Below are 16282 nucleotides of genomic sequence, written 5' to 3' on the forward strand. Positions count from 1 at the left end.
TTTCGCCCATTTCTCAGTCATCCGGAGGGCTCTCTGTATAATATCTCTAACTGTTGATGGGAATTTTCCCCTGACTGCTAGCGCCACATCATCTGCGTATGCCACCACTTATATCCTTTCTTTTTCTAGGGAAACCAGAAGGTCGTTTATAGCAACATTCCAAAGAAGAGGTGATAGAACTCCACCTTGAGGAGTGCATCTGTTCACATAGCTTTGTATGTTTGCTTGTCCTAGTGTGGCTGAAATGCGTCTCTTCCTTAGAAGTTCGTCTAACAGCCTAAGTATACCTGGATCAACATTCAGAGTTGTCAGTCCATTTAATATCGAGCTCGGATGGACGTTATTGAACGCCCCTTCGATGTCTAGAAATGCCACGATTGTGTATTCTTTGACAGATAGTGAGCTTTCAATAAAGCTGACTAGTTCATGTAATGCGGTCTCAGTAGACCTGCCTTGCGAGTATGCATGTTGTCGTTTTGAGAACAAACTTGAATCGACGCAAGTTCTAAGATAAATAACTATCATCCTCTCCAGAGTCTTAAGTAGGAATGATGATAAGCTGATTGGTCGGAAATCCTTCGCATTCGAGTGAGAGGCTTTTCCCGCTTTAAGTATGAAAACGACCTTTGATTCTCTCCACTTTCGTGGAATATATGCTAAGTTGATACATCCTATATATATCGCCGACAACCAGGGGATAATTCTGTCAGCCACCGCTATTAACTCCGCCGGAGTAATTCCATCAGGTCCGGGGGATTTGAATGATCCAAAGCTATTTAACGCCCATTTTATTCTGTAGTGTAAACGGTATTATATGTATGAATCAGCTGTTAAGTAGTTTTAGAATAATTGTATTTTTAATCAGCTGTTTAGTTATAAGTTTAGATCATATGTTATGTTTAAGGATTGTTGTTTATTTTTAAGGATAAATATGAAAAAAGAATTCGAAATTATAAATACCGTTATTTAAGTATAAAAGATGAACAATTTTCAATAAAGTCAATCATTCAGTTTTGAAAGCCTAAACCGGCATTTTCTATTTAAATAATTATTTTTGCTGTGGCACCTGGTTGTGCCTGCAAAGGAAAACAAAAACCCTTTTTCTGCCCGTGGCGTTATTAAGCGCCGGCAAACCCGATAGGCAGGCAATTTAAATGTAAAACACAACAAGAATTCCACACATCTTCATCCACAACACAAAAATATAAACGACGAACATTACATGGCGATCCTGCCCACATCGGACCAAAAGCTGCTGCCAAAAGAGGAAGCTACTCCAGCTGCGTTGAACGTAGGCCCAAGGAAACTATCCATTGAAGATTATTTAAAGAGACAGCAGCGAGCTGTGGAAGAGCGACTGACCCGTATACCACCGACACAAAAACCCAAACACAGAAGAGGTGGAAGAATTGTGCGATTGCGTCGGGAGCTGGCTGCATTGAGAGAACTGGTGAATGCAGATCCACCACCACCTTGGAATCGTGCATGCGAAATTTGGCAAAGAATTATGAGCTTGAGACACAGATGCCAAAGAAAAAACCAACAATGAAACAATAAACACCGTACAAACACCATAAAACACAACACTGATATACATTTTGTATATGTATTACATATATTTATTGAAATACAAAAATCACAATGAATTAAAATTTTCATTCTTAACACTATGAAATAATTTACAACCGGCAGAGATTTATTATAAAATTAAATGAAATATTTGTAGAACACACGCGAATGTAAAAATAATCGTCATCAAAATACGAAAGTAGAAGTAAAACGTCAAATATTATGAATGGCAATCGATTATCGAATACTAAATAATCGATTATAACGTAAAAGAGGGTTTACACTGGATAGGGTTGTAAAATATTTGCTGTTCACACTTAAAGTTTGTCGTTCACATTGTAAAATTTTGCGTTCCCACTTGTGTTTTGCATTCACACTTGAATATAAATTTGCGTTCCCACATAAAATCTTGCATTCACATTTTAATGTTCACACTGGAATAATATATATTTGAATTTCTAAGATTTTAAAGGAAGTCAAATGGTAGAAAAAGAAAAGTGTACAATATAATAGAAATAGTATGATAAGAACATTGTATAGTAACAAAAATAGTATTATAGAGAAGAAAAATTGATTTAATGGAAAAGTTAAAAGAGTATATAAAGGAATTAGAATTATTGAAATCCAATTTAAAGAAAAGTAAAAATAAATTGTTTGCTGCAAATTATAAGGAAACTAAATTAGAAAGATTAAAGACTTTGCAGGATACGGTGAATGATACTGTTTTTGATTGTAAAGAATTAGCCGAATTGAAAGTAAAGTTTTTTGATTTGAAGGAGGAAGTTGAATTACCCTGCTAACATTTTTTGAATTTGGGGGCGCTTCTGAGAATCCCCAGTACGTCGAAAACATCATATACGATATCAAAAACTCGTCGGAAAAGCGCCGTCACTATTGAGAAGTTGTACCACGCCAAGTTACTACAAAAAGGTTTCGCATGAGTGCAATTATTAGGTGCCTTTATAGATCAATTTAGAACGACGCCAATAAGAGACCCTCCAAACAATCAGAAAAAGCACATTTTAAGATAGTGGTAAAAGAATCATTGTGGTCGAGTAAAACACGTTTGTTTAGATATTTATTAATTTGATTAATCATTTACAAATTCTTAAAAATATAACATTTATACCACTATCACATCACATTTAACATAATTTTTTGCATTAATGATGATGTAGAGTTACAAGTAGCGAGTTACATGTTACAGCGTCTATCAGCCAGTGTTTTTATTCGATGGAGGCAGCGTGTCTGTAAAATATTTGAAAAACAAACACTTTATTCCATTTGGAAAATCAAAAATTGTTCACCAATATACCTTTCACAATTTTAATCGTAAAATCTATGTTTTCAGAACTTTATTTTCGTTTTTATTTAAATAAAATATAACAAGCTGGTTGCGCTTGGCGTTTAACAAAAAATAAAATGGCTTTTGTAAAAGTAGTGATGGCAAAATACATGTATGAAGTACATTTTGTACTTTATGATATGCTGCCCCCCATCACAGTAGGATGGTTGTAGTGACATTTACGAGTCTGTGGTAGCGATGAAGATGAAATGGAACTTTGAAATGCTGGCAGGGTACTAATTGAACAAGTTAAAATAAAAGATATCAAGGATATAAGGAATTTACCAACTATGGCTCAGTTTGATATATCAATGGTGGGTAAAAACCTACAAGTATTTAAGGGCTCGTTCAACTATTTGGAGGATTTTATTGCGCAGTCAGAATTGCTGCATGACCTACTACGAGATGAAGATAAGGAAATATTCGTTAAGTACGTCTACAATTTCAAACTTGCGGCTCAAGTAAGGAGCACTTTAGGCCGATCTAATAGACCGACTACGTTCGCGGGTTTAAAAAAAGCATTGGAAGACGCTTACCCTAATCCTAGGTCAATACAACAAATTTTAACAGAGTTAGGAAATACGAAACAGGGCAATTCTAGCATGACATCATTTAGGGAGAAAATTTCGGAACTTAGTGATGAGCTCAGCAGGTTTGAAATAGGAAATTTAACAAATCCGACTCAGGACATTAAGGATGCCATTTACAAGGCAAATGAAAATATAGCGTTAAATGTTTTTATGAAGGGTGTAAATTCGGAATTTAAACCGATATTATTGGCTAACATGCCGTCTTCACTGGCTGAGACTACTCAAAGGTGTTTGACAGTTGAGAAAAGCTTAGGTATGGAGACGAGACAAGTTTTTCCGGTTCGTAGGGCTAGTGGAGGTAATACGTATCACAGGAATAGATATGAAGGAAATAACAGGAGCAATACGAGGTACGGTAACCCAAACAACAGATACGATAAAACACATAATACTTGCAATTATAGACACAATGACACTAACGATTACCGCGGTGGTAACAGATATAATATGGGCATGCAAGAAAAGCAAAGAGGAAACTCTCGCCACGTTAATCGAGATAATCCGCAAAATCATAGTAATTACACAACATATTCTAATGGAAATGGCAATAACAACAATAGTGTTGGAAGTCGCAATTTTGGTGGCAGAGGCCGTACATATACAAACAGTAGTGGAAGAAACTTTCGAGTTTTTCCTTGTACGTGTGAACAGGAAAACTCCAATGGCCGGATGACGCAGGATGTCATCCAAGAGGCCCAAAATTAAAAATATTTAACATCGAATTGAAAACAAATGCTTTCGTAACACTGAAATGTTCAAGTAAAGTGTTAACATTCATGATAGATACTGGCGCAGATATTTCTGTATGTAAAGTTCATGACTTTATGAGGATAAATACACGAGACACAGCAAGGTTAACTGGGATCACCAGAGAGGCAATTCAATGTATTGGTACATCAAGTTTACGTTTGGAAATGGAGGATGATGCCATTGTGCACAATTTCTATGTAGTTCAAGGCGATTTTCCTATACCAACTGATGGAATAATAGGAAGAGATATTTTATCTGAATATTTATGCAGAATTGATTTTGAGACATACACAGTTACGTTTAACGTAAATAATACAGATGTGGTATTACCCATGAGTACTAGACCGGTGACTCACCGCTGTATAACCATACCATCAAGATCAGAAATCATTTTGCCACTAAACATTAAAGTTGAAGAAGAAAGTATTGTACTCAACAAAGAATTAGCAGAAGGAGTTTATCTAGCTAATTGCATTATACCAGCACACGGGGTTGTTCATGTTAAACTACTGAACTCCACTGATAAAGATGTAACTATAGATAATATTGATTGTGAGTTGAATCCTTTAAATGATTATCATGTCTGCCACACAACTACTAACCAATACGAGAAAAACACCACTAGGTTGGACACTTTATTGGAATCATTGGATATTGGTACAAATGATCCAGAGGCTAAAGAGTCGATAATAGATATCGTTGCGGAATTTCAGGATATTTTCCATTTACCTGGAGAGAAGCTTACCGTAAACAATTTTTATACTCAACGCATTGAAACTTCTGACTCTACTCCAGTTTACATAAAGAACTACAGACTCCCACAGACACAAATGGAAGAGATTAACGAACAAGTTGCACAACTTTTGGAAGACGACATAATTGAAGATTCTGTCAGTCCTTACAATTCACCATTATTGGTTGTACCAAAGAAATCCACAGATGGGCAAAAGAAATGGCGTTTGGTTGTTGATTTTAGGAAACTCAACGACAGAATAGTAAATGATAAGTTTCCACTAACCCGGATTGAAGACGTTTTAGACAGACTTGGAAGAGCTAAGTATTTCTCAACACTTGATATGACAAGCTCGTTCCACCAAATAAATCTTCACATCGAATCACGTCCACTCACAGCTTTCTCAACTGGAAATGGCCATTACCAATTCAAACGTTTACCGTTTGGTTTGAAAATTTCATCAAATAGTTTCCAAAGAATGTTAACAGTTGCCTTAAGTGGTTTGGATGCATCCGCTTTTCTTTATGTGGATGACATCATCGTTTTTGGATGTAGTCTCAAACATCACAACGAAAATTTGCGAGATGTATTTCGAAGATTGAGAAAATTCAACCTTAAATTGAATGCAAACAAATGCAGTTTTTTGAAGCCGGAGGTAGTCTATTTGGGACATCTCATAACGGATAAAGGAGTGAAGACTGATCCAGCCAAAGATCAAGTAATAAGACGATATCCAGTACCAAATAACGCTGATGAAGTCAGACGATTTGTAGCCTTTTGTAATTATTATAGGCGCTTTATACCGAACTTTGCCGATAAAGCAAAATGCTTGAATATGCTTCTGAAAAAGAATCAGAAATTCGAATGGACTTTACAGTGCCAAAATGCATTTGAAACTTTAAAAAAAAGTTTACTTAAACCTCCAGTACTGCAATACCCGGATTTTTCACAAACTTTTATTTTGACGACAGACGCATCTAATTATGCTTTAGGAGCAGTTCTGTCTCAAGGAGTAATTGGCAGCGATTTACCAATTTCGTACGCCAGCGCTACTCTATCAAAACATGATTTAAATAAACAAGTGTTAGAAAAGGAACTCCTTGCCATTCATTGGGGAATCAACTTTTTTAGACCCTACCTTTATGGCAGAAAATTTATAGTTGTGACTGACCACAGACCACTTGTTTCATTATTCTCACATAAAAATTCATCTTCTAAGATGACACGTATTCGAATGGATTTATGTGACTATGATTTTGAAATAGTATACAAGAAAGGGAAGATGAACACGAATGCTGACGCTTTGTCAAGAATAAACATAAATAGCGAAACTTTAAAAGCGATGATTCCCACTTCAATCGAGCGAGACGCTCAAGTCCTAGCCATTACTAGAAGCATGCAAGAAGAATTACATACACAAAAACATAGCGATGACACCCATAGTGATGAAGTACCAATTTCGAAGCCTGATCAACTTTTAATTTGGGAATGCACATCACCCACTATACGAAATATGAGAAAACTCGAGTTTATACCGGATATGCAGAGAAAGAAAACAGTATTTGAGATAAATAATAGCAGTGTATCTGTCATATACAGCGATAATCCATCGAACACTAAGGTGACTTTGGAGAAACTTATATTGAAGATGCAACAGCTACGAATAAAAGAATTAGCAATGAGCAAAAATGATGAATTGTTCAAATCCATGGCCATGGAAGAATTCAAAACAATTATGAATAAATTAATACAAAAGAGTAAAGTAAATTTGAAAATTATATTATATGAAGAACTGAAAAGAATAAACTGTGCGCATACGCAATTGAAAGTAATAGCGGAATACCACGATTCACCACACGGAGGACATTTAGGAGTCCGCAAAACATTACTGAAATTAAAGCAACGATACATATGGAAAAATATGTTAAAAATGGTCAAAAGATATGTCTTAAGTTGCCCACAATGTAAATTGAACAAACAGACTAGACACACAAAAGAAACAATTACGATGACAGGTACACCTGGAACAAGTTTTGAAACTATATCAATAGATACGGTAGGTCCATTAAGGGTTTCTAATAATAACAGATATATTTCAACTATACAATGTGAATTAACAAAGTATGTTGTAGCGTATCCAATGGAGACAAAAGACGCGAAAACCGTTGCGAAAACTCTTGTAGAACAATTTATTTTGGTTTATGGGAATTTTAAAATTCTGAAGTCAGATAAGGGTACTGAGTTTACGAATCAGCTAATGGCGGAAGTATGTCGTTTATTGGATATAAGGCAAACATTTAGTGCTCCATACCACCATGAAACATTGGGTTCAATAGAGCGAAATCATAGAGTTCTTAACGAATTTTTATTAAATTTCACCGAAGATGATGAATGGGACTCTTGGATACCATATTTTACATTTGCCTATAATACAACACCTCATGTTGATACTAATTATTCACCATATGAGCTAGTTTTTGGTAGGTTACCTTATTTACCGAACGATGAGATAAGAAAAGCTAATAAATGTTATAATATGGATGATTACGCCAATGAATTGAAACAAAGACTTAAATATTCTCTTGCTAAGTCAAAAGAGTATTTAGAGAAATCAAAAATAAAGAGAGTTCATAGTAACCAAACTTCTAATCCACTTATTTTGAAAGAAGGCGATTTTGTACTTTTACGCCAGATGAATAGAAAAAAGAATCAATCACCGTATCTAGGCCCATATGAAATTGTAAATAGAGAGGGCGTAAATAGTTTTATAAATGTCGATGGAAAGATAAAGAAATTCCATAATAATATGTTAAAACCATGGAATTATTTAACATTGAATTCAACCTAATTATATATTATGTATTCTTTAAAGAAATTTTCCATTATGATGATAAAACAAATGAATTTTTTTTATAACAAAGAATTAAAATGTAACTGAATTTAATAATTTAATATTTGTAAAAATAATTTTTTCATATGAATATTCAAAAATCATTTTTTTTATAGGGTGAGGGTGTAGTGTAAACGGTATTATATGTATGAATCAGCTGTTAAGTAGTTTGAGAATAATTGTATTTTTAATCAGCTGTTTAGTTATAAGTTTAGATCATATGTTATGTTTAAGGATTGTTGTTTATTTTTAAGGATAAATATGAAAAAAGAATTAGAAATTAGAAATACCGTTATTTAAGTATAAAAGATGAACAATTTTCAATAAAGTCAATCATTCAGTTTTGAAAGCCTAAACCCGCATTTTCTATTTAAATAATTATTTTTGCTGTGGCACCTGGTTGTGCCTGCAAAGGAAAACAAAAACCCTTTTTCTGCCCGTGGCGTTATTAAGCGCCGGCAAACCCGATAGGCAGGCAATTTAAATGTAAAACACAACAAGAATTCCACACGTCTTCATCCACAACACAAAAATATAAACGACGAACATTACAATTCTAGATTCTGATACAATTTCCTCGATAGGAAACGACCGCTGAGCCACTGCGGCACCGCCAGTGCATGGTTCAACCGTCTGATTTCCGGGAAAATGTGTGTTCAATAGAAAATTTTGATTATATAGAAAATTTTGCAAAATTTTACTTACTTCACAAACATGTTTTTAAAATTTTATTTCTATAGAAAATTATGTCAAAATTCTATTTCTATAAAAAAATTTATTCAAAATTTTGTGTCTTTAGATAATTTTGCAAAATTTTACTTCTATTGAAAATTTTTACAAATTTTATTCTATAGGAAATTTTTGCAAAATATCACTTCTATGGAAAATTTTGCAAAATTTTGTTCAATACACAATTTTTTTTTCAAATTTGTATTTCTATTGATATTTTTTTTTTCAAAATTTTATTTCTACAATTTATTTTTTCAAAATTGTATTTCTATAGCAATTTTTCACTTTTTACACATTTTATTTCTATAACAAATTTTCTCAATTTTTTAGAAATACCGTTATTTAAGTATAAAAGATGAACAATTTTCAATAAAGTCAATCAATCAGTTTTGAAAGCCTAAACCCGCATTTTCTATTTAAATAATTATTTTTGCTGTGGCACCTGGTTGTGCCTGCAAAGGAAAACAAAAACCCTTTTTCTGCCCGTGGCGTTATTAAGCGCCGGCAAACCCGATAGGCAGGCAATTTAAATGTAAAACACAACAAGAATTCCACACATCTTCATCCACAACACAAAAATATAAACGACGAACATTACAATTCTAGATTCTGATACAATTTCCTCGATAGGAAACGACCGCTGAGCCACTGCGGCACCGCCAGTGCATGGTTCAACCGTCTGATTTCCGGGAAAATGTGTGTTCAATAGAAAATTTTGATTATATAGAAAATTTTGCAAAATTTTACTTACTTCACAAACATGTTTTTAAAATTTTATTTCTATAGAAAATTATGTCAAAATTCTATTTCTATAAAAAAATTTATTCAAAATTTTGTGTCTTTAGATAATTTTGCAAAATTTTACTTCTATTGAAAATTTTTACAAATTTTATTCTATAGGAAATTTTTGCAAAATATCACTTCTATGGAAAATTTTGCAAAATTTTGTTCAATACACAATTTTTTTTTCAAATTTGTATTTCTATTGATATTTTTTTTTTCAAAATTTTATTTCTACAATTTATTTTTTCAAAATTGTATTTCTATAGCAATTTTTCACTTTTTACACATTTTATTTCTATAACAAATTTTCTCAATTTTTTTCTTACTGATGCTCACTGATACTCACTACCTAAGCCGAAAACTTGTAAAAATGACTCAAATTTTCCTATACATCTAATACATATCTATCGACTGATGAATCATAAATGCGTTGTTCCGAAATTGCCATCAAAAATTGTAAATATATTTGTAAATATAGGACAGACATTGCCCTAAATTTGAAATATAGAGTTCAATTGGCAACAAGTGTGAAATTAAGACCATTTTTCTACACATAAATAAATGCGATACTTTATATCGATCCATTAATGATACCCCCACAATAGAACTACAAATTAAAATGAGATTTAGTTATATTGCCCGGAGTCGGAGTCGAGCTGATGAAAAATGCTGGAGTCGGAGTCGAGCAAAATTGACTCGACTCCACAGCCCTGGGTTCAACAGACTCTTCTGTTACAATTATGTCATTGGGAGAAGGAACTTCCGCGGCATGCACTAGTATTTCATTGACAGCCTCTTTTTATTCGTCTCAACGTCACCAATTGTATTGCTTATACTATTTTCCTGCACCTCGCTGGATTCTTGTACCATGGCGACTGCTTCCTCCGATAGGGCTGGTGATGATTCCTTACTGATATTGGTCACTTGATTGGTATCATTCTTTTTAGATTTAGACTTTTCCTTTTGTTTCTTCTTGGACTTGCAATTGTTTGCCAGTGTCTGCTTTAGTTCTGCACAATTCCATTTTATCCGTGTCCGCAACACTTGTAATCGGCTTTGTTTGTAGTGGCTCAGGCTTTGGGGGTAAGGCAGATATAGGTGGAATTTCAACATTATTTTACTTGATCACTTCATACAAATGACTGTGTTCATTTTGTAAAGCTCTCAAATGCTTTTGGAATTGTTCCACTTGTTTACAGAACTAATTAAATCCATCCATTTTCCAAATCCATTTCACTACCGACAAGTTGATTTAGGGCAAAAACAATTATTATGCAAATTACCACCACAAACTTTGGTTTATTAATTTTTTGTTTATGTATCTATATTTAATATTATCACAATTCACTGGTTGCTATATATTGGCGGTCTCTATCCTCTTTTTTATTTGTAAATAAAAAATTTCATTTTGACAGCTGGGGACCAAGTGTTGCCAATCAAAATCGAAATTTTAACTGAAATTTTTTTTGCGTTTTATTTTAGCACTGGTTATCAGTGCAAAAAGAAAACAGCCCTTATGTTGTCAAATATATTTTTTCACATTCATTGTGCTTTTCGATTTCTAAAACAAACGTTTTGCTAAATAAACAATACGAGCCTAGAATAACAGTGTTGGGCAAATTGTATATGAATAAAGATAAAAAAGTGAAATCGTGAGCTGCACAAAAAGGAAGAAGATAGTCATGTCCGAAAATATTGTTCGCATAGAGCCGTTAAATGCGTTAAATTATGATACTTGGAAGTAGAGGTGTGCACGTGACACGAAATTGTCGTGACTTACGAAAATTTTTGTGATTCGTGCGTGAGTCGTGAGTCACGCTCATAACAACAACGTGAGTGTGCGTGAGCGAGATTAACAAACCAAAATGTCGTACGTGAGCGTGAGTCACGAAAATAATATCTTCGTGAGTGTGCGTGAGTAACGAATTACACTCACGAAAATATTCCTGATCACCAACAAAAAACGCGTAAGAGTTAAATTCAATTACAATTTTAGTGACACCTGAGATGTTACGAGTTTAATAACACTCTCGATTTTAATAATGCTCATGTTTTCAGACACTTTGGTAAGTTAACTTAATTATTCGGGAGTCACGGTATTTTTTGTGAGTCACGACGTTTTCGTGCGTGAGTACAAATTTTCTTTTCGTGAGCGTGCGTGAGCGTGAGTCCTACCAAAAAATATCGTGCGTGAGTATGATTTTTCAGTCGTGATTCGTGCGTGAGTCGTGAGTCACGCTCATAACAACAACGTGAGTGTGCGTGAGCGAGATTAACAAACCAAAATGTCGTGCGTGAGCGTGAGTCACGAAAATAATATCTTCGTGAGTGTGCGTGAGTAACGAATTACACTCACGAAAATATTCCTGATCACCAACAAAAAACGCGTAAGAGTTAAATTCAATTACAATTTTAGTGACACCTGAGATGTTACGAGTTTAATAACACTCTCGATTTTAATAATGCTCATGTTTTCAGACACTTTGGTAAGTTAACTTAATTATTCGGGAGTCACGGTATTTTTTGTGAGTCACGACGTTTTCGTGCGTGAGTACAAATTTTCTTTTCGTGAGCGTGCGTGAGTCCTACCAAAAAATATCGTGCGTGAGTATGATTTTTCAGTCGTGATTCGTGCGTGAGTCGTGAGTCACGCTCATAACAACAACGTGAGTGTGCGTGAGCGAGATTAACAAACCAAAATGTCGTGCGTGAGCGTGAGTCACGAAAATAATATCTTCGTGAGTGTGCGTGAGTAACGAATTACACTCACGAAAATATTCCTGATCACCAACAAAACACGCGTAAGAGTTAAATTCAATTACAATTTTAGTGACACCTGAGATGTTACGAGTTTAATAACACTCTCGATTTTAATAATGCTCATGTTTTCAGACACTTCGGTAAGTTAACTTAATTATTCGGGAGTCACGGTATTTTTTGTGAGTCACGACGTTTTCGTGCGTGAGTACAAATTTTCTTTTCGTGAGCGTGCGTGAGCGTGAGTCCTACCAAAAAATATCGTGCGTGAGTATGATTTGTCAGTCGTGAGTGTGCGTGAGCGTGAGTAAACTATTACTCACGTGCACACCTCTACTTGGAAGCTACAAATGAGGGCTACATTGTTTAAAACCGACTTATGGTCATATGTGGATGGCACAACAATATGTCCAAATGGTGATGCCGCAGCGAAATGAATAACGATGGACCAGAAACCTTGTGTAGATTTATTGTTATCAATTGCGCCTTCAAAATTGGGTTTAATTTCCGAATATTCAACATCGCGAGACAGTTGGCTAAAGTTGGAAGCAATCTAAGGGTCCTGCAAGGAAACCAACGTTGTTGAAAAGAGTTGCGTTGGCTCGAATGAAAGAGAATGCAGGTGCTCGTGACCATATCAATGATTTCTTTGACGCAGTAAGTAAACTGAAGGAAATAAATGTGACTATCGGGGACGACCTGCTGCAATTTTTCTGTTATACACCTAGGGATGCCAGAGTTTGAAGAGACAAAAAGAGCACATTCAGTTAATAAAAAGAGCACATACGAAAAAAAGAGCACACTTTTTAAAATAAAGTAAAAACATTTAATTCCATAATAATTCATTTAAACATAGAAAAGGTTCATAGCATATACATAAAATAAACCACTTTCAACTCAAGCCAATTTTCTTACAATACTTTGTAAGTCATTCTTTGTTGTTTTTGTTAAAAAATTTTATTGAAAGAATTTTGTTTACATTTAGAACAGTGTACAATGTGAAGAAGCAACATCGGCGTGCTCTTCTTCGACTCTGATATATAGGTCAGGTTAGGTTAGGTGGCAGCCCGATGTATCAGGCTCACTTAGACTATTACGTCCATTGTGATACCACATTGGTGAACTTCTCTCTTATCACTGAGTGCTGCCCGATTCCATGTTAAGCTTAATGACAAGGGACCTCCTTTTTATAGCCGAGCCCAAACAGCGTTCCACATTGCAGTGAAACCACTTAGAGAAGCTTTGAAACCCTCAGAAATGTCACCAGCATTACTGAGGTGGGATAATCCACCGCTGAAAAACTTTTTGGTGTTCGGTCGAAGCAGGAATCGAACCCACGACCTTGTGTATGCAAGGCGGGCATGCTAACCATTGCACCACGGTGGCTCCCTCTCTGACTCTGATATATAAAGTAAAACACTATTTAATTAGAAAATAACGGCGTAGGAAAATCTCGTAGTGTGACATTTACATATGTTCAGTTTACTTTTACCATTTATTGAATCGCGTTGGAGTAATATTTGTTGTGATGCAACAAAGAGCACAAAAAGAGTACTTATCTAAAAATAGAGCACTTTTGTGTGCTCTTTTGGCCTATCTTGTTTTAAGAGCACATTTTGTAAAAAAGAGCACATGTGCTTTTTAAAAGAGCACGTCTGGCAACCCTATATACAACTTGCCAGATTCTTTTGAGACATTTCGATGCGCTTTCGAATCCAGGGATGAATTGCCGACCCCAGACGTATTAAGAGTCAAAAAGAGCGAAATACCAAATATTTCACTGAAAAAATAGGAAGCTAAAAGAAGGAAATGTAGACTCTATCTAGAAGATGCAGGGATGCTTTAAGTGTGGAAAAACAGGACATTTTGCGACAAAATTGTCGATCGAAAGAAAATGCTAATATGGCTGATGAAGTTGAAAAGCGATTTGAAAATTCGTTGTTTAACACCACTGAAATATCTTTAAGTTGTTTGGACAGATTCAACGATTGGTGTCTAGATAGCGGATGCACTTCCCACATGACGGCTAATAAAGAAGGATTTCTTCAAATGAGGGCTATCTATAAAAATTTATGTCTTGCGAATGGAGACTTGAGTATGATTACAGGTATGGGTGACGTGAGAATTAAAGTGATCGAAAATGGGCAAGAGCAAAGCTTTGTGGTAAGAGATGCTATGTATGTCAAGGACTTGAACACAAATTTGTTGTTCATATCCAAACTAACTGATAAAGGGTACAAAGTAAAATTTAATAAAAATGAAGCTCACATCATGAATGGAAATAACGTTTTATGTAAAGCAGTCCGCAGCAACAAAATCAAGATGTTTCAAATATAGCAACGGAAAATTATAATGACGTGGACATATGGCATCAGCGTTTAGGCCACTTGAATGAGCGTGATATTCAAATTCTTGCTGAAGGTACACACATTTTTTTTTATTTCAATCACGAAAATCGCCGGTTCAATAATTTTTTTAATTGAAATGTCTTCAATCACGAAAATGATAGTATCAATCACCCATTTTGATTGAAAACCAATACGATTTTCAATTAAAATTTTATTGACTTTTGTCACGGAATCAATTAATTGTGTGATTGAATCAATTAAAAACGTGATTGATTTTTAACATAAAACTCAATCACAGTTTTAATTGAATCAATTGAAATTTTAATTAATTTCGTGACAAAAATTATTCAACTATTTGATTCATTCAATTAAATAATTAATTGAAATTGGCTATAAATTTCAATCAAAAAATGTATATATTGCGACGCCAAAATCGTATTTAGTTTTATTTGATATAAGAGAAAATATGTGTTTCTTTATTTTTATTTTATTTGCAAAATATTTTTTAAATAAATTTACAAAATATAGTTTAAAGGTGCCTAATAACTAGATTATATGCACCTGTCGGTGTTTAAGCATATACTGTTTGTTACAAAAGAAAACTAAACTATTCAGTTGTCGTAAATAAGAAGAAAGCGAAAAAAGAATAGGTAATAAAACATATTTAATATATTATTATTTTTTGAATTATGCAATAGACAAATAAATTTGGTTCTTGTCATTTGTGTTCTGTTCTAACATAACTTACACATACAATTACTATCAATAAGAACTATAGGGTGAAAAAATAAACTATATAAATCATTATCTTCCTTATAATAATAACCATGTCAGCATGTTCCTTCTAATATGTAGATGCGCCTAGATTTCCAATAAATCAGCAGCCTGTAAGCTAAATTAGTTTTTCTGAAAGTAAACAGAATAATTCGAATTTAATTTTGTTCAATTAAAACTTGATTTTGTTAAACATTACCTGCATAGAATATCAAGTTCAATTCTTAGTTCCAGATTGCAGATTTATAATCTTCTTTTGCAGTTGTAGTCTTTTAGCATAAAAAGGTGTATTAAGGAGCTCGGTAATTTAATTTTAGTAACAATTCCTTTCCAAAATTTCCACACATTGAAATCGTCTATTAAAATTTGAACCAATCAAAGATAAAAATAATGGGAAAGCAATGTAACATTTGGTATTATATTGATGATACTTTGCAAATTCTGCAAAAATACAAATGGAAAATACCTATTTTTATTATTTTCGGATATTTTTCATATTTTAAAAACCAAAAGAAAAAACTTTTTTACCATTACATAATTCAGCTATTTTTATTATTTTCGGATATTTTTCATATTTTAAAATCCAAAAGAAAAAACTTTTTTACCATTACATAATTCAGCTCATTAGTTTATATATCAGATATACTGCTCTCTACTTGGGTTCAAACTGAAAAAGGCAGGTAAAACAAAAATGGAATTTAATGCCAACGCTACTTCGCAACTTCAAGGTGAATCTTCCAACAAACTCATACCGCTCTTGGTTTTAAGAAAACTAGGAGTGAAAAAAATTATAATTTTAAAAGATCAATACTGCACACACTTTTTGATTGCAAACATATTCTTATATATTTGATAAAAGGATGGAGTTGAAGTGATTGATTGGTCAATTTCACGAAATAAAATTGGTCACTAAAAGAAATGAATAAAAACTATATTATTTTAGTCCGTTTAATGTAAACAGGCTTCAATGGAAAACGGTATTCACATTTCACAATTTCTTACCTTTAATAAACG

The 16282-nt window shown here is 33.9% G+C and overlaps 1 long non-coding RNA gene across 1 annotated transcript; it reads right to left on the bottom strand.

Moving 5' to 3' along the window:
* Nucleotides 1-2614: 2614 nt before the first annotated feature.
* LOC142236681 (uncharacterized) lies at nt 2615-3141 on the bottom strand. The gene is made up of 2 exons (XR_012722155.1): nt 2885-3141; nt 2615-2817 (listed from the first exon to the last, which is right to left on the bottom strand). It is a non-coding gene; the product is annotated as an uncharacterized LOC142236681 (long non-coding RNA).
* Between the last annotated feature and the right edge of the window lie 13141 nt (nt 3142-16282).

The sequence above is a fragment of the Haematobia irritans genome, chromosome 4 (assembly GCF_050003625.1).
Source record: "Haematobia irritans isolate KBUSLIRL chromosome 4, ASM5000362v1, whole genome shotgun sequence".
NCBI classification, from domain to species: Eukaryota; Metazoa; Arthropoda; class Insecta; order Diptera; family Muscidae; genus Haematobia; species Haematobia irritans.